Source organism: Spodoptera frugiperda, chromosome 18 (assembly GCF_023101765.2).
Source record: "Spodoptera frugiperda isolate SF20-4 chromosome 18, AGI-APGP_CSIRO_Sfru_2.0, whole genome shotgun sequence".
In the NCBI taxonomy this organism is placed as follows: Eukaryota; Metazoa; Arthropoda; class Insecta; order Lepidoptera; family Noctuidae; genus Spodoptera; species Spodoptera frugiperda.
In genome coordinates this window covers 3,936,903-3,961,480 of record NC_064229.1, presented here as the reverse complement: position 1 = coordinate 3,961,480, position 24,578 = coordinate 3,936,903, and the positions used below count along the sequence as shown (strand labels likewise).

General features: G+C 34.7%; 1 protein-coding gene across 1 annotated transcript in view; it reads right to left on the bottom strand.

The window, feature by feature from the left end:
• The window catches only part of LOC118277934 (CDC42 small effector protein homolog), a 43,288-nt gene extending 26,757 nt beyond the window's left edge, over positions 1-16,531 (bottom strand). Inside the window, exon 1 of the mRNA XM_035596955.2 lies at positions 16,326-16,531. The gene's annotated coding sequence lies outside the window, so the exon portion shown is untranslated. The remainder of the gene's footprint in view (positions 1-16,325) is intronic.
• Between the last annotated feature and the right edge of the window lie 8,047 nt (positions 16,532-24,578).

Sequence of the window (24,578 nt, the reverse complement as noted above, 5' to 3'; positions counted from 1 at the left end):
CATTTTTCGGTGTGGCAAACTCGTTGGTCGATAATTTTATTTTGGAATTCGTAGTAATAGCTTTAAAGTCACAATTTTACATAAACAAATTAGAAAGTTAATTGTCATTGCATTTTCTATTGGTGTTTGGCATTGTACCAGCATATTGGATTGTGCAACGAATCCAACCTTCACCTTAAATGGACCTTTTTAATTTAGGTAAAGTAGGTACGTAATCGATTCTGAACGGAAATTGACAATTTGGAAATAGTTTTAAGTAATAATCAATTATAATACGAGTTGATTTTTTGGAACAGCAGACTATACACCGATAAATTATCTTTTTAAGGTACGCGTCCACAGGCCCGCATCGTAACATCCCTCGCAACGGATTTTATGTAGTTTGTCTTGTACAGAAACTCATACAACTGCGTCTACTGATCCGCATCTTACGCACTGCATTATCAGCAATGCCTAAATGCGATGCGTACGAAACGGGCATGTGGACGCTTACATTTAGGCGGTTATTCGTTTCTAAGTATTTGTTACTATCTGAAGTTGAAAAAATTGAAGCAGTTTAATATAAGACGGTTCCTTACGTATCCTTATCTAATAAATTGCACTTTTCCAACTCCAAGAAGGGGGAACGTCGTATTGAAGAAAAATGACGCAAGGGGAAGACGTCCCCTCGCCAATATAAAGTTCAACAAAGCATGTCGCCTGCTATCGCGATATTTCTTTTTACTGTTTATGTTTATCTTTCGAATTCAGTAAAAAAGCTTTACTTTTACTATTTCATCAATAATAAATGGCTTTTCGTTTTCTTTTTTCTTTTCAGCTAGGATTACTAAACTGTCATCGCCATCTTGTTCTAAAATTGAATTCAAAATGACATTTGACAGCTGCTTTTCCCTCCAATTTTCCGCCATTTTCTTTTTGTATACCGCCATTGAATTTGATTATCGTGTAGATATTTTTATTTTATGTATCAGTTTGAGAATTTAGATTCACTATACAAACACCCACAGCACTCCCACGAAAGGTTGGGAGTAGGGAGTGATAATGTCTACTCCTTGCTAGATAAAGGGAAGGGAAGATAGCGCGACGACTGGCCACATTATAACGACATTATTTATGATGTTTCTGTTTTGTTTCCAATATTAGAATATTGTTAAGATTTATAAGATATGTTTGTAAGTAAATAAACTTATGTAGTTTTGGATTATTTTGATAAAATATGAACAAACATTTATCTATTATTACCGTTTCCAAAAGGATTCGATTTTATTATCTTTTATTCAAGTCGATAACGATGATGCATTACTTTATAAAAGTAAAAAGTGCAATTTAAGTACAATTTATACATCAAATGTATTTAAAAGGATCATATCGATTGGAGCTTTATCGATCGAGCATTGAAAAGAAATCGATAGATCGCCATTGAAAAATCTAAATATGCGGGTGGTAATATCGATTGTCAGTTTAATCGATCGAGCATTGGCCATGACTCGGCAGGATATCGTACGTTTTAAATGTAAATTAAGCTATAAGCTTGTTCGTAACAAGAACTAACACTGAATTGTAGATTTACCGTTTGTATCGTAGAAGACTCGTCCAAATCGTTACGATTAAACAATATTAAACTTTTTTTTAAAGGGAACCGCTTTCTATTTTCTTTACTATCTATTTTTTTAAGTCAGGTAAAACCGAAATCTGTATAATATTATGCTAAAAACTGCATCAAAATTAATTCACCCAAACGCGAGATAGTCGTACACATACAGGTCAAACTGAGAAAGAAGCTCCTTTTTTTGAAATCAGCTGCCATGATGTGTATATTATGTGTTATCTAGATAGTTGTTATTTATATTTAGTACCTAAAGTATTGCAATAAATCCTCATCTTCAAACTAAAGTAAATACATATATCCCCACATGACGAATAGAACACACCTCAAAATTTTGCAACGTAGCTTTCGTATTTACGGCTATTGACCTTATGGGTTCTTTTTTGTTTTTATAATAACAGTTCTGATCTCATCACATGACGTAAGTAAGTATAGCATTCGCAATTATAAAGCGATCACTCTAAGCTAGGATCCGCCATTGAAATTGAACAACACCATTGTTAGATACCATCTTGGTTTGCGAAATAGACTATGGTGAACCACAGATTACATTTACTTACGGTGATTTTTTTAGGAGCAAAGGTTGTCTTTTGCACAGCCTTATTACAAACTGCTTTTGTGTTTTTCTGGGTTATAGTTAAAATATGAAATGGTATTTAGTTCGCTGTCGTGATGAAAATGGGTTATATTGATTCAATAGAAGAGATATGAGAGGACTCTATTATAATATTATGAACTAGTTGCTGATTTAAAAATAATAACCTATGGAGTTTCTTGCTCGTTCTTCTTCAACACTTTGGAACGAGCAAATAGCTTCAGTAGAGGATTAACCTACAGACAAACATTGTTAAAATTATTATATTTGCTTATACGTTCAAAAGTGCCTTACTGGTCTATTTATTTTTGATATTTTTGACTTTTAAATTCGAAATCTAAGAAAAATCTACAAACTGATTTTGGATTGGAACTATAAATCACTTATCATAATTGATACCTTGTCCAAAATATTAAACCTCTTAGATTTAATTACCTAGATAATGTTTCCTTGTCAATATCAAATAGGCACCGACGCGATGCGACGCAACGCGATCACGCGACACAAATGCGATGTAGGATAAAACAATTGATCTACTTATGTACATGTAAATTGGGTATTTACACACAAACAATACTAGGGTAATTATTTATTGATTTATATAGTCATCTGACAGCTATTTTTGGTTTTCCAGGAAAATTAAAAAAAAATCTTTCCTCCTTTTAATGCAACGCTGATTCGTTGCGGAATTTCTAACAGGTTGTTGACATGCGAGACGCCGTTGCATTGTTTTGATATATTATTTTAAAACGTTGTTATACACGTTCATATACACATCACTCCCAAACCCGAAATAACAATTTTTGTATGAGTAGCTCTGGGCAGGAATCGAAACTACACGTGCGGCAGCCGGTTGCCCAGCCATCGCGCCAACCGTGCAGTCATTAAGTTAGTCAGTACCTTTATTGTGTTCGCCGTGATTTTCATAAATAAAACAACCAGATACCTAGTTAGTAAAAGTGATGATGTGTGAAAATTATATATCCAGTAGTAGATTGTAGTAGAGTAGAGACGAGGCAGTAGAACTATTTATTGCACATACCCCTTAAAACTGCGATTGCCAAACCCTATGGAACTCAGTTCTCTATGAAAAGTCTAGTCCCGCAGTCCATCAGTGGACGGACTGTCAGAGGCTGTTGTTAATGTAACTAACTGCCACACTCATAGACATTTAATGCTTACTTAAGCTATTCCTTAGTAACATTTTTGTATCGAAAATATTGGCTAAGGACTGGGTTAAGTAACCATTAAATGACTCTGAGTACGACGGTAAGTCAATCAATCAACCAAAACACTTATCTCCTATGACCACATCCCTGTCACGACCCGTAACGAAAGAATATGTTATCTGTGGTAGGCTGTGTGACTCAACGCATTGTTTGGCGACGACATGCCACAGATTATGCGCGCAAACACTAAACAGCCGCTGTCATAGTTTATTACTCTTATTAGTTCAGTGTTATCTTTTGATCACATCTTTCTCTAGCGAACGAGAACTTTGGACTTGATCTCTGTACCACAGAATAATAAGTACAAGTATCTTACCTTTAGTACTAGTCGAGAGAGACTACTAATACATTAGCAAGATGGACATCCTGCAATCATGACGGATTTACTACCGTACAATGTAAATTTTTTGTAAAAAAAACCACACACACTCACATCCTTAGAAAATTTAATATATTCTAGAATTAAGACTGCTTATTACCCTTAGTACAAGTTTGCTTTTCGTTAATTAAAGTAATCGAAACAAGAAGCGCGTCCGGCGCTCTGATTGGTTGGTTCATTTGCGCCGCTCAATCGGAGTGCCGAACCTGCTCTCGTTTCGTTTTCGTCAACGTAAAGCAAACCGTAACCGTATTAAGGGTACAGATTGGACAAAGCGCAAGTTAGAAAAAAGAAATGGCAAGGTCGTCTGAACTGAACCAAATGTATTAGACGCCCGTATTATCATGGCTTGGCTTTAATGTAATAGGATAAAACAGTATTAAAAGTGAATTTAATTACACTTACCGTAATTCTAATAAAGCACGTCTAATGAATTTGAAGATAATCGTGTCAAATGTAACAATTGTGTTAAAGGTTAGACCGTGGGACTGACAGACGTACTATGAACAACACAATGATACGTAAATTACGAATGAATCCAACGCGTGTGAACTAAAGCAGTAGCCTTAGTATGAGTTTGCTTTAACGTTTGAAATAATCGTAACGAAAACACATTTAGCGCTCTGATTGGCCGGCGCGAATAAACCGACCAATCAGAGCGCCCAACACGCTCTCTTTTTAATCTCATTAAACGTAAAGCTAACTCGTACTAAGGCAGCTGAAGTTGATACGAACGTAACCTACCGTTTGAATTTAAAAGGGATATATGGCGAGAAACGTAGGTTAGTAGTTTATTGTAACTAACACAATTGCTGTGGTTTTGCTTACGTTGGTGTGATAAGATCCCATGAGAAAATTATGACTATGGTCAATATGTATGATGAGTTTTATCAAATTCTGTAACGTCACGCCTTTTATCCCCGAAAGGGTGGGCAGAGGTGCATATTGCCGCACGTAATACCACTATACAATGTACACTCACTTTTCAAAATTTGTATAATAAGTGTCATGTAACAGGGGTGAGCTTATTGCCATAATATACCGGACGCAATTTCAGACTCCGTGCCACTGCTGAGAAATAAAGCCAACAGTACTTAGCCCGACCAGGAAATCGAACCCTAGACATCTTGTCCGTTAGTCGCATTTGCGATTGACTGACTCGGCCAACGAGGCAGTAAATTAATAAATTTTATCAAATTCTGTTGAGTAGTTTTTGCGTAATGACGTAACAAACACACCAATACGGTATAGTTTTAAAATTAAATACTAAACAGTTATAATACAGAAACCACTTTGCTAATTAAATTAAGCGGAGAGGAAGATTTATTTTTAGCGCAGTATTTTCCTTAAACTACTGATTCCAAGGAAATAGATTAGTCAGAAGCATAACAGACAAGTCAATTAAGGTTGTGTTTGCTTTGAAAACGTTGGAGATCAAATCGTTTGATTGATTAATAATATATTTTATTATAATGCCTTTAGAGACTAATTTACGAGTGATCTATTAAGATTTTGCCAAGGCACACAGTTGTTAGAAATAAGTCATGGGACTTATTCAAACAAAATTGGTGTTTAGATTCCATCTATAGCAATTCGCGACCAAACCAGACGAAATATAGGTTATTCAAGATGGTCGATAGACATGACAATTATAATTTGAAATATTAAAACAAATAAAACATCCTATAGCCCTTATAATAAAAGCAGATTACATGAAAAAAATAATTAAAGCATATTAAACTGTTTACTTCTAGGTTTTTTATATATTGTGACAATAAGTAACGTAAGAGTATATGTATATTTATGTGCTGATCCTAATTTTATATCATTTCGATTTTGATATTAGATAGATTCGTGATAGCAAAAGTTTAAACCTTAGTGATTTTTGGTTGCTATTAAATATGCAAAACCCTGTATTAATAAAATTGTAAAAATTAAGAATAATAAAAAAAACTGACCACAGAAAAGAGAAACACCACTTTTCTGTCACACTGACAGTATAACAGACATACCAACATTAGCGAAATAAACGGTCAACTACCAACATAATAAAAAAACGTCCTTGCCAAAACGAGCTCAACCAAGCAAGTATTACGGTAAAAGAATTTGGTACCGCGCCGTGACCTGATCTGCCTTGGATAGTATAGCTAGTGTTTGAGCAACGTGTCGAGAGGAATGCTTGCTTGCAAGATCAAAGGAGGACGGATGGAAATAGCTCACCCCCCGGTTGCCATGGCAACCGACTCCCGCCTTCGCGTGGATTATTCTAGAGAGTGTTTCACTTGCGTCTGCCACTATTTATGTTTAGGACTAAAATTGTTACAGATTTTGTGAATATGGATTGTTATAATATGTTGTTTGAGGAAAATATTGCGCTGATTATACAATACGTAGTAATTACATATACAGCCTCACTCAGAGTCATTTAATGATTGCTTAAACTATTCCTTAGTAACGCTTTTGTATCTAAAACAGTTAGCTAAGGAAGAGATTAAAAAAAATTTACTATTAAATGACTCTGAGTACAGTAGATAGACTTATAAATAAAGATATTGTTTGTATTTGTTAATAATTAGTTTACCAATTAATTTAAAGTAGATACTAATTAAATTGGCATCCATGTCTAAAAATAAAGAAATGAAAGTGTATCACTATCTCAAACAGTTGCAATCGAAACCTGTTCTAGTCCACCTGGATCAATTTGAGAAATGTCGTCGCAGAAGCAGTATCCACTAATTTGTTTGAAAGCTTTTTAAAATAAATAAAAATAGTATTTTATTTATTTTATACTTAGATTTATTTGATCAAGTGGTTAACGGTTACACCATGTTATGACAGCTATTTTACTTTAAATTGTTTGGATAATTTTCAAATTAAATGTGTCATATCATAACAAACGATGGCCGATTTAAACTTGTTTTTGTTTAAATAATAACAGTAGGTTACGCGACGTCTCCGCGTCTGCGCACGCTATTCATGATGAAGAGTCTATCTGTGACTCAAAACTAGTAGATCTTTTCTCCATTAATATACGTGACTAAACCGTGTTTTTAAGTAGTTTTTTTTTTTATAAATGTTTAACTTCCATCTTCAATACTTATCAATTGATTAAATAAACGTAATACCTACTTTAATCAAAGTTTTATTGAAATAGCAATTTTAAATTACAATAAACTATGTACTTAGAGCCGCACTCAAAGGCATTTTAATGATTACTTAAACTATTCCTTAATAACGATTTTATTCCGAAAACAATTACGAAGGACTCGGTTAAGTAACCATTATTTATGTATTAAGTGTCACCAACATAAATACAGCATATTGCACAATGAAAATAACAGTTACATACAAACTACCTTAGATGACTTTTCGACACCAGCAATTTATACTACGCTAACTCAAAAAGCGTACTTTACAGTAGAGGCGTTTAAAGGGAAAAACGTGATAACTTTTACATTAATTAAGATACTTTTTTGAAATTTGGTATGCTTAATATTTAATTTATTCATTGTAATATCTCATATTTATATTTCCTTACTTATTTCTATTTTTTGATTTAGCGCAAGTTAGCCGTATATAAACGTAATTCATCAAAAAAATGTTACATCTTATACATGTCTAACTTATGTTAGCGTAGTGTAGTACGGGAGGTCGTAGTGCATGATCAATCATCTGATGCATATTTCAATATTTTTATAAAGAACATGTACTTACTTACAAAAAGAATAGTCAACGTACCATGAATAAACTAATTAATACGTTAACACATAAGTATTTACTATGTAAAAGTCGCTAAGTCGTTCATTTTACAAACGAACAAGTATACACACGAACGCACTAAACTACGCTAACTATGAGTTAGTGCAGTGTTGCACAGACTTTGATCAAAGTGATCCCCGCGCACACTCCGCTAATAATAGTTGACGTAATATAAATCGAGTGATTTCAAAAAGTACCTTTACTTAGCGTTTTATTAGATTTGTAACTTTCTTATTTTTGCATATTTCTTCTCAATTTTTTTATGACGTATGTAAACCCACATTTTAAGCAACTTGGCATAAAAAATAACGTTTTTTCCAAATTTCGAGTTAGCGTAGTATAAATTGCTGGTGTCGTTTTGTCCGTACTTAGAGTTTTAGTCACAATTAGACCTAAAAACTATACCTAAATTGTCTTATTTATCCTGCTACAATGACGTCCAAACAATATTCCTATCTGGAATTGTAGACAGGGCGTGTCGAATGTCACCGCTTGCGCTTATATTGTTATTTCCTTATTACATGACATTATCTATTTATTACGGTTTGGCTTGTAAGTATTCTATTCTAACGTCCACATCGATTTCTACTATAATGTAGTGATAAAGGAAGTTTCTATTAGATTTGATCAAAGATGAGAAGGTATTTGGTTTGGTGAGAATATTAAATTTATTTTTTATCTACTTAGTAACTCTAGCCAGTAAGGCATACAGGGCTCATGCCCGACCTGGAGCTGCGGAATACCTAGCGAGTTTACCGTGGCTCAGGTTCAACGAGCAGTACTAGGAACGGCGTGATTTTTAGTCAGTAACAGTCTGACAATACTTTTCGGCTCGCCCAAGGTGAGAGAAGACATTGGATGAGTTTCTTCCTTAAAAAAGTCAGTAGGGTATGGTATTGAGATCTTGAGAAGCAAAGTTGTTGACATAGTTCAAAGGATAAGCTAGTAGAGGTGTCAATAGGCCGATGACATTTGTCAAAAGTAGATGACAGTTGTGGTACGTTTTGTGGAGTGGCGATCATGACAAGTCTAGGTAAACGTAGTCTAGAGCACCCACGGTAGCTATGTAAGGAAATGACGAGAAAGATCTATAATTATTTTCCTAAGCCTTTGATCAATTCTTAAGACTTACTCCGCAATAGTCGGACTTGTGACTAGATACCTACCAGAGATTATTTATTCTGAGTCAGCTGCTATTCAAAAACAAATATTTTTTGCAGAAGCCTTTGCCTTCCTCACTGCAGTCGGCAATTTACAAGATGTATGTATGACTAAGTCTATAACTCACACTGTAGTGCCCATTAACTATCTAGCCAAGTCGTTTCACATTACTTATGAGTCCATTTTTGCAGCCAAATGCCTTTTGGCTTTTTACCAAACTTCAGAATAAGGATTCATTTGTCTTGCAACGACCATTAACTATCGTATTCAGAGTCATTTAATGGTTTCTTAGCTCAGACTTTACAATTGATTTTGGAATAAAATCGTTTACTATGGAATAGTTTAAGTAATCATTAAATGTCTTTGAGTGCGGCAGTTAGTGAGCTTTTTGTAGGATAATATGTATTATAACATTATTGTAATAGCTGACAAAAATTGTAACAAATCGATGTGATGAATTACTTATTATGAGAAATTTATTTTAATCTATTGTTTAATTATTCTTGTTAACTAGCGTCAAACATGCAGCTTAGTTGATGTTGATTTCACTAGGATGAAAAAGTTCAGTTTCTTGTGGTTTTCTCTTGCTATAAGTACTTTCGTCAACATTATCTGTATGTAAACTGTCTCATGGTATCTTTTAAATTTTTACCTCTTCAGCAGTTGGACTGTTAACGAATAACAAAGATTATAAACGCCCAAAATCGATTTAGTAATTATTCTTAGTATCGATTTCTTTTTGCTTAACTTCTTAATTAGCAATAAAAAATCCTCGTTTGGAATAAAATTCACACAAAATTTCGTCAAGTTTGCAACTCTTTGCTAAAACCATAAAAGTCAGACACTTTCGCTCCGAATGCTGCAACTGATTTCACAATAGAACAAGATGGATGACAGGACTATTGCAAATGACAGTCTTCTGTCTCAATCGTTTGCGGTTAATGCTAGGAAATTAGAAAGAGACAGAGAATATTTTGTGGGGTGACACTCCCCTACAATATATACTAAAAGTTTCTCCCCTAAGTGTGTGCACAGACACCCACAAATTCACTAGTTATTAGTCTCTTGTCAAATATTAGTAGGCTATAAACCTGTACAAATTAGTTAATGTCTACTGATTACAGTTTTTAATTAAAGAGAGTAACTAGTTTAATTTTAATTATTAAAATTTTCGTAATCGATTTTAGCTCATGAATCGGATCGAGTTCAGTGTTCTGGTATAGAATCATCCGATAGAAAATTTCTTAGTAGTAGCACGGAGTCTAGAATTGTGCCCTGTATATGGCAAAAGGCACACCCCCTATTACATGGGACTTATAACACAAATGGTGAAAAGTCGGTGTACATTGTAAAGCGGCATTACGTGCCTTAATGTGCACCCTGCCTCCCTCTTCAGGGATAAACGGCATAACGTTACATTTATCAGAAGTGCAAAAATGTCCAAATATATAGTTACTTATTACTACACTCAGAGTCATTTAATGTTTGCTTAAACTATTCCTTAGTAAAGATTTTGTATCAATAGCAGTTGATAAGGACTGGATTAGGTAACTATTAAATGACTCTGGCAGTAAAAGAAGAAATCACCTCCGGTATGATAATAATTTTTATTGACATTGGAATTGGACAATGGGCTCGTCCATTCAGACGGTAAGCTCACGAGGTACCAGGGCACCATACATCGATAGGAACTCACAGTAACTAGTAACTAACTATTGTTCTAAGTGCATGGTTGGCTGCAGGCCAAAATGCTAGCCGGTATATTATCGTACGGCCGAGATAGCTTGCAAAGCGAAGTGCTTCTAATATAAACATTGTTACGAAACTGCATATCAGGTTCATTCTTTGGCAAGCCGTTTGCAAAGCTTCATTGTCAAGATGTGGGTTAAAAAGAAACATTGGAATTGGAAACTGTTGTATCATCTTTACAGTAATATCTTTTTTAAATAATGTATTTTTCCATTAAGTCGTAAGGTTCATTATAATTACGATTGGTTTTTCTAACTTCCGTACCTACTCAGAGTCATTTAATGGTTACTTAACTCAGTCCTTAGAAGTTATTTTGGATACAAAATCGCTACTAAGGAATAGTTTAAGTAATCATCTAATGTCTCTGAGTGCGGCGTCAAGTCACCAGAAATCGTCGATTATACTTTGAGCGATTTGACGATGTCAAAACTGTTGTAAAAATGATGTAACATTAATATCTTTTACTCATACCTTAATGGTCCTATTATAGTTAATTAAGGTAATGGCACCCAAATGGGCCCAATTTTCACCTCGATGTCCAAATGGATCGTAATAATTCTGAAAATAAAGTTTGCACCCAAAATTATGAAAGTAAATCATAAATAGTGGAATTTTTGTAAGTCCTCATTTGATTCAAATGATATTAAGATTAATCATATTTCAAGTCTTGCTTCTGTTTACGAGTAGGTCACTGCTTCGAAAACCTGTCACAACATTTATCAATAGAAACTAAGTTGCAATGGACGTCACCACGAAAAAAAAAACTTGCAGTTTTGTAAACCACAATAATGAACGGTATATTTATGTAAATAATGCTTAAAATTGCTTAACTAGCGTGTCTTTTTAACAAGCTCCGCTTTAGAGGTACTTAAATGTAAGTTTTTGTTGGGATTTACTGATTGATCAATTTTAAATAATGACGCTAGATCTCGTTTTGTTTTTGGTGTAATATGTTTGTTCCTTAAAAATTTAACAAAATTTGATCGTCAAGAGTTATAGAATTCGGATATCAAACTTATAATTTGTATTGTGACATTAAAACTTTACCCTTAGTACAAGTTTGCTTTACGTTGAAAGAAAACGAATAGGAGCGCGTTCGGCGTTCTAATTGGCCGGCTCGAATAAATCAACCAATCAGAGCGTCGAAAGCTGTCTCGTATTGATCTCGTTAAACGTAAAATAAACTCGTATAAAGTTAAGCATTGCAGTCTCGCTGCAAAAATTACTTAAACCAATGATTAACCGGTAAGTTTGGGTTACTATTGCCCGCGGGGCAAAGTTACCCTGTAGGGTCAAAGACACCCGATCTTACGGTACTTAATTAAAAAGTCTGATAAAGATATTTACTATCGATGTAAAAGCAGACACACACAACTATATATCAACTTGCAATCTTATGACCTACGACTTAAAAGTCAATTTTCCACCTCTACCACAATTTGCACGTTCAACAAGAAATGATAACAATACCTACACATGTAACTCTACAAAACATAGAAAAGGTAACAAATCCACATAGTCTTATCACACAACAATTAACCGTAAGACTAACAGTTTAAGGTTATTTTTTGTATAATGTACCTTGGAACCAGTAAGTCTGTTGTGAACAATGGCTCATGTGACTACGTAACACATAGTATTGTTAGTTGGTGAGCTGGCGCCTTTTGCGTGCACAAATTTTATAATACACTATTGTGTTGGCCATTGCCAGGATCATAAAGGTCTTGTAAACGTGGACCCTTTATTTTATGTTACAGAACGTAAGTTGTAACCAGGCAGGGAGACTGTGGAGTCTTTTAATTGTAATCAGTAAGAGTCTGACACTCCCTTTCGCCTCGCCTAAGGTGGTAGAAGACATTGGATCATTTTCCCCTTTAAAAAAAAGGCCCGGTACAAAAGTGCTCGAAAAGCAGGAGTAGGAACGGGGTGTTTTTTAGTCAGTAAGAGTCTGACACTCTCTATCGTCTCGCCCTAAATGGGAAAAAACATTAAATTATTTTTCCTCCCCAAAAAACGCTGTTCTGTAACTTTCAATTCGAAAGATCAAATCAAAAAATCGATCGCGGTCCGCCATGTCATTGGTTTTGAGAATAATCCAATAAGACATCTTTTCACAAAATTTCTCAAGTTTATTGTCTAAGATAAATAATATACATACATACATAACTCATGCATGTCTCCCATGGAACCACCATGCAGAGACAATGGAACGCCAAGTGCTACGAATCTTACATACCTCTTTCATCAACAGTCATCAGTAAAAAAGTATCCTTAACCGACGAGCATGCATGAAAGACAGATGACTGTTGATAAATAATATAAACGAAACGCCATAAATAGTTTTAATGTAAACTTTGCTTTCAACCTAAGTGCTGTTATATGATATACGTACGCATAATAATATTCACAGACAATGCAATACTTAGCAGACGATACATTAAGGAAAATAACAGCTAAAACAATTGACACAAATATGTAATATGCAAATAAGCATGACACAAGCCCTGTGGTCATCGGGACTATTTTACAATATCGGAGAAACTGCTCAATGCTCAATGTGTTTGCATAACAGAAATGGACGAATGGCGGAGGTTCCCAAACTTTTTTCGCCGAGGCACCCTTGTTATTTCTCCACATAGGAGAAATATTTACAAACTCGTAATGTGGTTCGACTACTTAGGAAAATAGGAATATACAATGCAGCATAATGAATAAAACTGTCTTAATTATTTTTTCATTATTTTCTTCAAGGTCATAGAAAGTTTTGTCAATTTTATCCACATTTTATCCTTAAATCTACAATTAATATGGTCTCGGCACACTCTGATGTTACTAGCGTAAGTTCGCTGCACCCAATTTGAGAACCCTTTTTTATGGGGTGAAAATCATCCTAAGACTTCTCCCGCCTTGAGCGAAGCAATAGGGACTGTCAGACTCTTACTGAAAAAAAAATCAAACCGTTCCTATTCCTGCATTTCGAGCCATAGCCCCGGTAAATCCGCTAGGTAGTCCGCAGCTCCGAATTTGAGAACCCCTGGTATAGAGAACTACAGACGTATGTAATGTACTCACAAATAAGGTTTCGTAATATAACTTCATTACATGAGTCATTTACTTGAAGCCGATATATTCGAGTTTGATGACGAATTTGTGTTCGAATTGAAGTCGTGGTCGTGATCATGACTAATGTCTCACTTAAATTGCTTTGTAATTTGCTCCTTGGTAACGCTTGGAATCTCCATAATTTGGTAAGAATTCTAGTGTTTGGGAGTTTTCAAGATGCTAAAGATCGTGTAGCGTGACATTAGTCATAATATTTACATGTCAGGCTGTGGATTTTATAGTAATTCTTTTAGATAATCAGTATAATTCCTTGCCATTGTTTTACATCCAAACAATACTCGTGCTATGGATGTTTCATCCGTGTCCTCTACGTCTGTAGTTGGGCGGCTTTATTCTGTTTTCACCTTATCAACTTTAACTTCTTGTTAGCTAGTATACAAATGAATTTGAATTAGAGATAGCTCTTCTCTTCTAATATCGTCGGCTTCGTGACCAATTCACTATTCTGATAAAATCGGTTTTTTAGTTTAATATAGGTAGTGGATGTTTGTTTCCCTTTTAGTCCTAAATGTACTGACGGTGATAAAAAATATATTACGGTCATTTAGCCTGATATAATCTCATACATTGTGTGCACTTATATGTATATTATCATTTGTTGTAAATTATCACATATCTTCTCAATTTTAGAATCGTTTCACTTATTAGCTACTATCTTTTTAGAAGGTAAGTCTAATGTTACCTATGTACAAAAATATGGTAATGCAAATACGATCTTTGCATTTTATGTCATCCTTAGCTTCAATTCATAGAAATCAAAATAGTTTCCGTTGACTGTAAATAGGATTGTTTGAAGATATTTTAAATGCAATGTAATTAGCATATAGCAAAGTTTCCGTCTTCCTTTTATTCGACGCCATGTTGTTTCAATTTCTTCCTTTACCGTTGTTCAATTATTATTAGTGTATCTATAGAATATTTTTACTGAAGAGCAGCTTTTTTGGGGAAGTTAGAAATCAATAGAGTATTTGTTTTCTTTTTTGCAACTATTGGCTTCTCATTTCTATGTAATGTTGAGTCCATTTCTTGTATTAGGCAGTAAATGGAAATTTCCATTAGATTTCTAAGTTTTAAGAACCCTGCATCATACTACACCGTGTTTCCCCAAATATATTTCAAAATATTCACATTTCATATCTGATTCAATATTGCCCAGTCTCCACGTCTGTATATAACAGCTTTCTACCCTCCAGACATAGAGTTAAGTATACATTGAAGTATTTTGAAAAATACCAAAAAAGTTCCTTTATTTAGTTTCTTACATTTACATAACTAATGTTAAAGATCGTTGGAGTCGGGAGATGTTATTGGAGGTGAAGGAAACAAAAAGTATTCATCTCCTTCAATATCCGACAAAAACACTTGAATCTTCAGTAACATAAAGGGATTTTACGACTGCTAACAGCTTAGTTGCATCTATCATAACAAAAGGAGTTTATTATAGGTTGTCACTCAAAACATCAAGAATTATAAACTGCTCTGTATATTTTTTATCCCGGATACGAAAGCCAAAGGGGATTGCGTAATTAAGCCATTCAAAAATAGGTAGACTACACCATTAATTCGGTATTTAGGACAGTGAGTCAATGGGTTTGCACCATAACGTTACACAAAAACATTGTTTTAAGTGTTGAAGGGACGAAAATAGGATATTTAGGGCATCTCCTTTAATGAGTAATAAACCATATTGTTGGCCAAATGGTAGCAAAGTTGCTAATGCCACTAGATTAAGCAAGTGATCTTTAGGTTCAGGTTCGCGGTCTGCCAGAATACCTATTTATTCAAATCAAATTAAATCACTTTAATGCATCCATAGTGTATAATAATGCATTAATTTGTCTTATTTATGCCGTAGCCCATAACTGATGCCATTTTTCACCCCGAAGATCCAGCTTTGCTCTAAAGCTTTGCATAAGGTTTCAACTATTGGAAAATTTGTTTTTGTATAGTTAATTTCTATCTCAAACAACACACATATTACTCATTTATCTTTGTCATTTCCTAGTTATATTAAAGCTTTTCAAACCGTCTAATACAAATCCTCATATTGAGGACATTTTAAAACAAATAAGTTCCGTAATTGATATTCCTTTGCAGCCTATACATTAGTAATGAGACCACAGAAACCACATGTTAGTCACTGACACTCAATGCCTACCATTGGTCTGTATAGCTCCATAGTGTAAACACTACGGCCATCAATCACGTCACTATCGACATAAAACAACTGCTAAACAAGCATTTCTTGAACCACATTCAAATTGAAATCCAAAAACAACTGGGTTTTTCAATTAGGCATTGAAATTATGAGTCTGGGAATCTGGATTGGTTTCTGATATTTGCAGTATGGTCGGCGCGAAAAATCTGCCGAAAAGTTGGTATTTCTTTGGAGTAAAAGACTTGATGTTTTGCTACGGCAAATAGATTTAATTATTCACATAAAATATAAATTAGTAATCGTACGTCGGTAGCACAGTTAAAGAATGGCTGACTGACTATATTGTAAGCAGTTCGACAAGTTCAAAAGAACACATAAGTAACGGAATCGTCGACAACGTGCTTTCTTAGCATACTGAAGGAAAAAATAACTTCAAATTTTTCTTTTAAAACTCTCATAGTGAACCCCACAGGGGTGAAACTAATTTAGTATAGTAACGGAATAAATATCCTGTCACGTACCACAAGAAAAATCAATATATACGTATAACTAAACTCAATACTTACGTATAAATATAAAATCCTCGTTTTCGTTTAAATTAACACACACTGACGATCAAATTACACGGTTTATAACACAAATTGTATATTTAACACCGTTGTTCAATTGATAATGGATTAAACTATTAATGTTTATTATTCTTATTAAATAGTGCGGGGCGCGGGAACAATGCGTGCACCCTCTACGCGGGCCAGTGAGCGACTGATGACGTTAGACGCGGTGCGCCGGTACGTTCGCACTGAGCTACGGAAGGACCTAACTATGAATGCTTCTGTTAGGCTAATTACAGCTCTATCACTACAAGTTAAAGTTTAATATAGCGTGTGTTAAAATAAAGTTCTACTTCTTTCGTTTCGTTTCACATGCACATTGTGTATGCCACGGCCGTACACACATTTCTTTGACTCAAGAGAAAAGGCGAAAGGACATTGCGGAGCGGTCTGTATGTTTGACTTGTTTTATATCGCCACGTAATTCGATAAATCAGACTGTTTAGTTTCGAATTCATTTATCTGAAACTTTAATTGCTTTTAAGTATATTATTGCTCATTTATATTTTAAGCTTAACCTCGTTTAGTCCTTAACTTCACTTTTAAACCAGTACTAGCTTTTTCTCTCCTTAGGAAATTAGGAATCCACACTTTGGAACAAGTAAATAACTTCATTAGAGGACTGACCGATAGACATTTTTACACTGATGTTTAAAGCCCATTTTAATATTTGCTTCGATATTCAAAAGTGCCTTCTTGGTCTAACAGAAATAAATGATTTTGTCTTTGATTTTACAAAATCGTCAAACTTAACGTTGTTAGACACTATCAAGTTGTAATTTAAGAATGTTTGGCGCCAATATTGCAACTGATGTAGTATAGGTTAAGATCAGTCTTCTCACTCTAAAGATATTGTCAGGGATGGAGCTTATATTATGATTTAGCAAAATCTAATTAGAAATGTATACAGTTCACATGTATGTGGTTGTTGACGTCAGATAATAATTAATAATATTAGACACGTAATTTTTTTTATTTTTTCATATAAGTAAACAAGCGCATTTAGTCCGTCAGTCATTATTCAAAATTAAAATACGCTTTTTTATTTTGTCTTATTATAGGTAATTAAACAATACTTTGATATAAAGAAATAAAAATTTGGGAGGAAAGAGGGAGAGTCAGTCTCATACTGATTAAAACTGAACTGTTTCTACTCCTACTCTTCCAAACAGGAGCTTCGGTAAACCGTTAAGTCTTCTGCGGCTTCATATTTTTTAATACCTTGAGCTCCAAACTTTTCAGTATCCTCTCCGGATCATAGATTATACACTTATTTTGGTATCTATTGTATTTTGCCATGTCGCAAGATTTATTATTTTTATGCAGTTTTTTTTAAATTATATATGTCTCCATATAATTTTCGTTTATTGACGGTTGCCTTTTTTACTTCACACTGCAAACGCATATAGCAATCTCCCGCGATCTGGTGCTTCCACAGCAAGAAAACCGCAGGCGTTCATTATGGGACGTACCTCTTGGTAATAAAACATTACGTAAAGAGGTATTCTATAGAGAAAACTTTGATTTCTTGAAAAATCCTCTTGTCTTATAATTCCAATAATAGGAACGTTGTCCCTGTCTCACACTAGGATATTTCCTGTATCATGCCACGAGTGCATTTAAATACGTGTAATTTCACATACACTTTATAGTTTAATCACCATCAAGCGAGATAGCGGCCAAACGTTGGCCCATTTAACATAAAAAAGTTAAACACGGTACAACAATCTTTCATCCCGAGCGGGAATCTAATTTGACACAATGACGGCTGCGAATCGAACCCGCGAAACATGATTTCGCGAGTACGATTCGCATTCGCAGCAGTCATTGTGACAATTGCGCAGTTTACTTTATATATGACTAGCGACCCGCCCCAGCTTCGCACGGGTGCAATGGTGATATATTATACCTGTATTATACATAAAAACCTTCCTCATGAGTTACTCTATCTATTAAAAAAACCGCATCAAAATCCGTTGCGTAGTTTTAAAGATTTAAGCGTTCATAGGGACATACAACATGACAGAAAAAGCGACTTTGTTTTATACTATGTAGTGATGAAGCCTATGGGTTACCGGAGCTCCGGCTCGAAAGCAGGAGTAGGAACGGGGTGGTTTTTCGTCAGTAAGAGTCTGATACTCCCTCTCGGCTCGCCCAAGGCGGGAGAAGTGATTGGATGATAATAAAAAAAGGTATGTTTTAAGTTTATTTTTGCTTAACCCTTCTGAGTATAACTATTGTATTGTATATTATAAAGCATATATTTATATGCTGGACATATATCCTGATATATATCGGAACATAATTATAAATTGACTGCCTCGTTGGTCGAGTGGTCGCAAGTGCGACTGCCGAACAAGGGGTCTCGGGTTCGATTCCCGGGTCGGGCAAAGTATTACTGGGCTTTTTTCAGATTTTCGAAAAATTTCTCAGTAGTAGCACGGAGTCTGGAATTGTGTCCAGGATATGGCAATAGGCTCACCCCCTATTACATGGGACTTTAACACAAAATGGTGAAAAGTGGGTGTACATTGTATAGCGGCATTACGTGCCGTAATGTGCACCTCTGCCTACCCCTTCGGGGATAAAAGGCGTGACGTTGTGTGTGTGTGTGTGCATAATTATAAATGTAAAATATTACAGAAGACATCAGATATACAGGGGGTGGGTAAATGGCACACATGTTCACACATATGGACCGGTGCGCTGAATACTTTCTACGTGAACGGAGATGCGCACACGCAGACTCAATGCTCGCTCGCGTGGAAGAGGAGGGTGACCATACTATTTAATTTACTAGTAAATTATACACGTGGTTAGTTTTTGCAAATGTAAAACACCAAGGGCCTTAGTTTGCTATTATAATAGCTCCAAACTTTTATAACATTGATTTCATAAGTAGTATATTAACGCGTAAGGTGTAGCGAGTTCCATTCCCGCACGGAGCAACACTTTGCGTGATCCACAGATTATTCGGCCGGGTCTGGGTGTCATGTGTATGTGAACTTGTATGTTTGAACGCACCTACGACATAGGAGAAAATCCTAGAGTGGGACAACGTATAAAAAAAAATGTAATTGAAAGAAATCAATTATTTAGTAATTAAGTAATTTTATTAAGATATCTTTTGTATTTTCCATATTTAATCTTTAACAAACGTACGACGCCGAAGTGATAACACCGTATTGAATATTGCTCCGTTAAAATATTTAGAAAAGTGATAGTTTCATTCTAAAAATTCATGCACTTATTATCAAAAATTGTTGGCTTTTTACATCAAAAACTGTATTTGGCGACTGTATAAGCCCAAATTAATTTATGTGTATTTACTGTACTTAAATACCCTTTATGCAGAAGCTGTTGGTATACCTTTAAGAAAAAAATAAATAAACAAAGATTTTTATTTATTTCAAAGTCAAAAGTCAAAATTAATCATTTGAAATAGATCGGGACTTTTGAACGTCAAAGCAAATATTATAATATTATAAAAATGTCAGTCTATCGGTCAGTCCTCTAGTGAAGCTATTTGCTCGTTCCAAAGTGTAGATTCCTATGTAGAAGAACGAACAAGAAACTCCGTAGGACAATTTAAGTTTTAATATTATAGATATATCGTTAGTATCTAATATTATAGATATTATTTGATTAGAATACGTAATACCCAATTTCCATCACGTGCTTAGTAAAAAGAATAAATAGTCTAATTCGTACATAGGTATACCTATTGTAGATGCTAGATATAAGTCATCTACTATAGACCATTTAGATTAGATATAAATATTATGTACATATAATATGTACTGTTTATTTAATACTAAACATTATATGTGTGTATGTATATAGATTAGATAATTCACCTCAGGAGTAATCATAGACGTCTATTACGCATTAATATGTAGGTTTTCCAATGGAAACTGAACGCTACAAATATCTTTCGATTTTATAATTTTTCGTTTTTGTTTTCGTGTTTAATGCAACATCAGCTTTAAGCTATGCTTACGGTTATAACTATTATTATATTATAATGAACATTAAATTCCTTATTTTTTGAAAATAAAACTAATTTTTTACCATCGCCTTTTTGCGGCGTTCGGGAGCGTTCCGTTTCGATTCCCGCACGGAACAACCCTTTATGTCATCGACAAATTGTTGCTCCGGGCCTGGGTGTCAACTGTCATGTGTATGGCAAATTGTATGTTTGTAAACGCACACACGTCACAGGATGAAAAGGAGGAAATATTAGTGAGGGAGAGAGGTAACGTTTACAAAAATATCTGGCTTTTTACACCAAAAATAAATATTTTATTTATAATTTTTTGTGAGATGAAAATATTCCTGTTTTTGTCCTTCAGTACGACACAAAATCATGGTCACTTTGGAAATATGAAGAGGTACCGTGTGAGGTCCAAGTTTATAAAGAAAATTTTAGACACAGGTGTAGCCAGTGAGCTTCACGTGGGCATTGAACCGGCTATACTTTGTTGTTGTCCAGCTAAAAATAACTACAGGACCCTTAGGATCTTTTTGTAATTAAGAAAGGTTAAGATGAATAATTTTCAATTGACATAATTTAAGATAACTTAGACAGAGCTGCATATAATATACATATATACAATATTGACTTTCGTCAGTTATTAAATATAAGGGTGCTTTTCTTTGAGAAAATACAATTGACGTATTTGCTCCCACTCCTAAACTTTGATTTGTTTCATCTAAGTCTTGTAATCTTTTATGACCAATAAAAAAATACGTGTCTAATATTTTTTCATTACCTGACGGACTAAATAGATTTTTAATTTTCATACCCCGTCATCATCCCTATAAATTGACGACAAAAGAAATTAATTCTTGTAAGTATGACTTAAATGATTATCAATATTTAATAATCGATCTTGCGTCTAAGTATGGCGATAAATCTTGTAATTACAAGCTTAGTTTAATGTACGTAAATAAAAACTGATAATCGACAAGGACGTTTGACAGGTCGGGTGTATTGACATAGTGTAGAGTCAAAGTCAAAGTCATATATTTCAATGACACTTAAAGTCAAAGTCAAATATTTCAATGACACTTTTGAAACGTCAAAATTGTCCATCAATGAAACTCGTCGTTCCAAAATTGGGCAGTTTAGTAGGTCAAAAATAAATTATTTTGACTTTTGAATACAATATAATATCCCAAAATTATCGTACTTTTTATTTATTTATTAAAGGCATACCAACAGCTTCTGCATAAAGGGTATTTAAGTACCTACAGTAAATGCATATCTGTAAATCAGTTTTGAGCTTATACAGTCGCCAATTACAGGTTTCTTTCAGGTACTTTCATTCATTAATTTGACTGACTTTATTTTCTGAATTTGTCTAGCTGATTTTTGAGAAATATATGTATTTGCTCCCACTCTTAAACTTTGATTTAGAATAAGATTATAATACTAGGATAAAACTAATCTAAGTATCATCTTATATGACAAAATTAAAAAATCGTTTCTAATATTTTTTCATTACCTAACTGACGGACTAAATAGATTTTTAATTTTCATACCCCGTTATCATCCCTATTACCTCAATCGACTATCGCTTCATTGCCATATTTGGTCATAGCACAAGTATTGGAAAAACGCGGTATCACCGGTGTTTTAGTAGTATTAAGAGGTAGATACCAATATCCAGATCTATGAGAAACTGATCCATTATTCTCGAGGTATTTATAACTTGTGTAACTGAGATTTAGATTAGTTTTCAGCCCTGATCGTCCCACTGCAGGGCAAAGGCCCCCCTACCCTCCACTCCTCCTTCTATTGTGTATCTACTGCCATTTAATTATCAAAACCGCTATAAAAAGTAAAAGAGTAAATCTAAGAAGGACCCAGAACTGGTCGCAAAGTGACTTTTATCACCTTAAAGATTAATTAAAAAACTGCAATATTATGAAATAGCTTAATAGGCGTGCATATACATAGGTATATTACAAGAATCAAATCTTGATACCGGATTATCACCTATAATTTACATAATCTGTTCTTTATCGCACTACGTGACGATTTTTTTTTTACATATCAAATTAAATTTAGCTAATTCTATCCGGGCTTATCAATAGCTTACATCTTATCGCAAAAGATTTCCTCTTTCAAATAAGGAGTAATAAGGTAATTTGAGTTTTGATATCATCTATCGGATAAGCAACAGCACAGTACCCTTATGCCCGAATACTCAAACGCTACTCAATTTTAAGACGCTCTCAAATGTAGTACTGTCACTATCAACACACACACACAACTTCACGCCTTTTATCCCCGAAGGGGTTGCACATTACGGCACGTAATGCCGCTATACAATGTACATACACCCACTTTTCACAATTTTGTGTTAAAGTCCCATCTAATAGGGGATGAGCCTATTGCCATATCCTGGACACAATTCCAGACTCCGTGCTACTACCGAGAAATTTTCGAAATTCCGAAAAAGCCCAGTAATACTTTGCCCGACCCGGGAATCGAACCCGAGACCCCTTGTTCGGCAGTCGCACTTGCGACCACTCGACCAACGAGGCAGTCTCTATCAATTCTTTATAAAATGACAGAGATAGCACGATATTTAAGTACAACTTAAAATTGAGTAGCGTTTGAGTATTCGGGTGTTAGTATGAGTTTTCTTTACGTTTACAGTACATTCGAAACGAGAGCGCGTTCGGCGCTCTGATTGGTTGGTTCATTCGCATCGATTCCCGGGTCGGGCAAAGTAAAGCTGGGTTGTTTTCAGTTTTTCTAAAATTTTTAGCACATAGCATGGAGTCTAGAATCTAGTCCGGTTTATGACAATAGACTCACTCCTTCTTACATGGGACTTATAACAATATGGTGAAAAGTGTGTTGTATAGTGGCATTACGTGCCGTAATATGCACCTCTGCCTACCCTTTCTAAGATAAAAGGCGGGGCGATACGTAATAGAATTCTTTAAATTTTCGGTGATATAATAGTCGAAGGGTAGTCTCTACTTCTAGGTAACTCGTCAATTGTGGGGATTACGATCATTATTCCCGGCATTGGTTGAGATTATTCTCAAAACAAATGATATGGCGGACCGCGATCGAGTTCACTTCGATCTTTCAAATTGAAAGTTACAGAAAGGCCTACCTACTACCTACTAAGAGAGATACCTAAGACTATAGAGCAGATGGATCACCTGATGGTAAGCAATCGCCGCCGCCCATGAACACCCGAAACACCAGAGTCGTTACAAAGGCGCTACCTTTTGGGGGTTAGGAATTTAAGGATTATTCAGAAATCGGGGATTGGGAGAGGTTGGGGAGGGGGTAATTGGGCCTTCGGTAACCTCACGTTGTTTCACGTCGGTTTTCTGTGCGATGATTTTCGCAGCGTGACGATTGATTATTATCATACCTTAAATTAAGTTGTGAACGAATAACTAGAAAAACCAGCAAAAGTGGTACAGTACGTATAAGGACACTTGTATAAAAAAAAAACCAGTGGAATTATATGAAATGATAAAATGTTACTTATAAATGCAATAAATAGTTGTTTAAAGCTATAATAGCTTTAAAGTAGATATGGCTTTACCATCGTCATTTAAAACAATAAAGGGTAAAGTCGATGATTACTGGTAACTACACACAGTAAAGGATATCGTTGTCGTTACAGAAAAAAATGAAATTACTTTATTTTCTTATCTTGTATCACTGAATAAAGAAAATTGCGTTTTTCAGTAGTTAAGAGTCTCATATTACCTTCTAAAGAGCAAGACCTCTGCCATGTTCGGAGTTTAATTCCAGATTTAGCTGCTATTATCAAAAATCCTTGTGAGCATTAAGCTACATTATTTTTTAGCAAAAATATAATTTTGAAAATCGGTCCACAAATGGCGGAGTAGGTAATCGGTGCACAAATAAAAAAACAAACACCCGAACGTAGTACCTCTTCCGTTTTTGAAGTCGGTAAAAAGTGATCTTAATGATACATTGGTAGAGGTGCAGATTATAATTTGGATTCCCACCTAAACCTCGGCGTTAGCCACGAGTAGAGTCAGTGTTTAAAAGAATTAAGAATTGAATAAATTATAGAAAAATGATAATACTCATTCAAGTACTCATATTAGAAAAATGACATCAATCTCATTGGAGATATACAAAAGTAAATCTGCAAGACAAAGAGATTAGCACGATAAGCAAATCTATTGTGTTTTAATAGG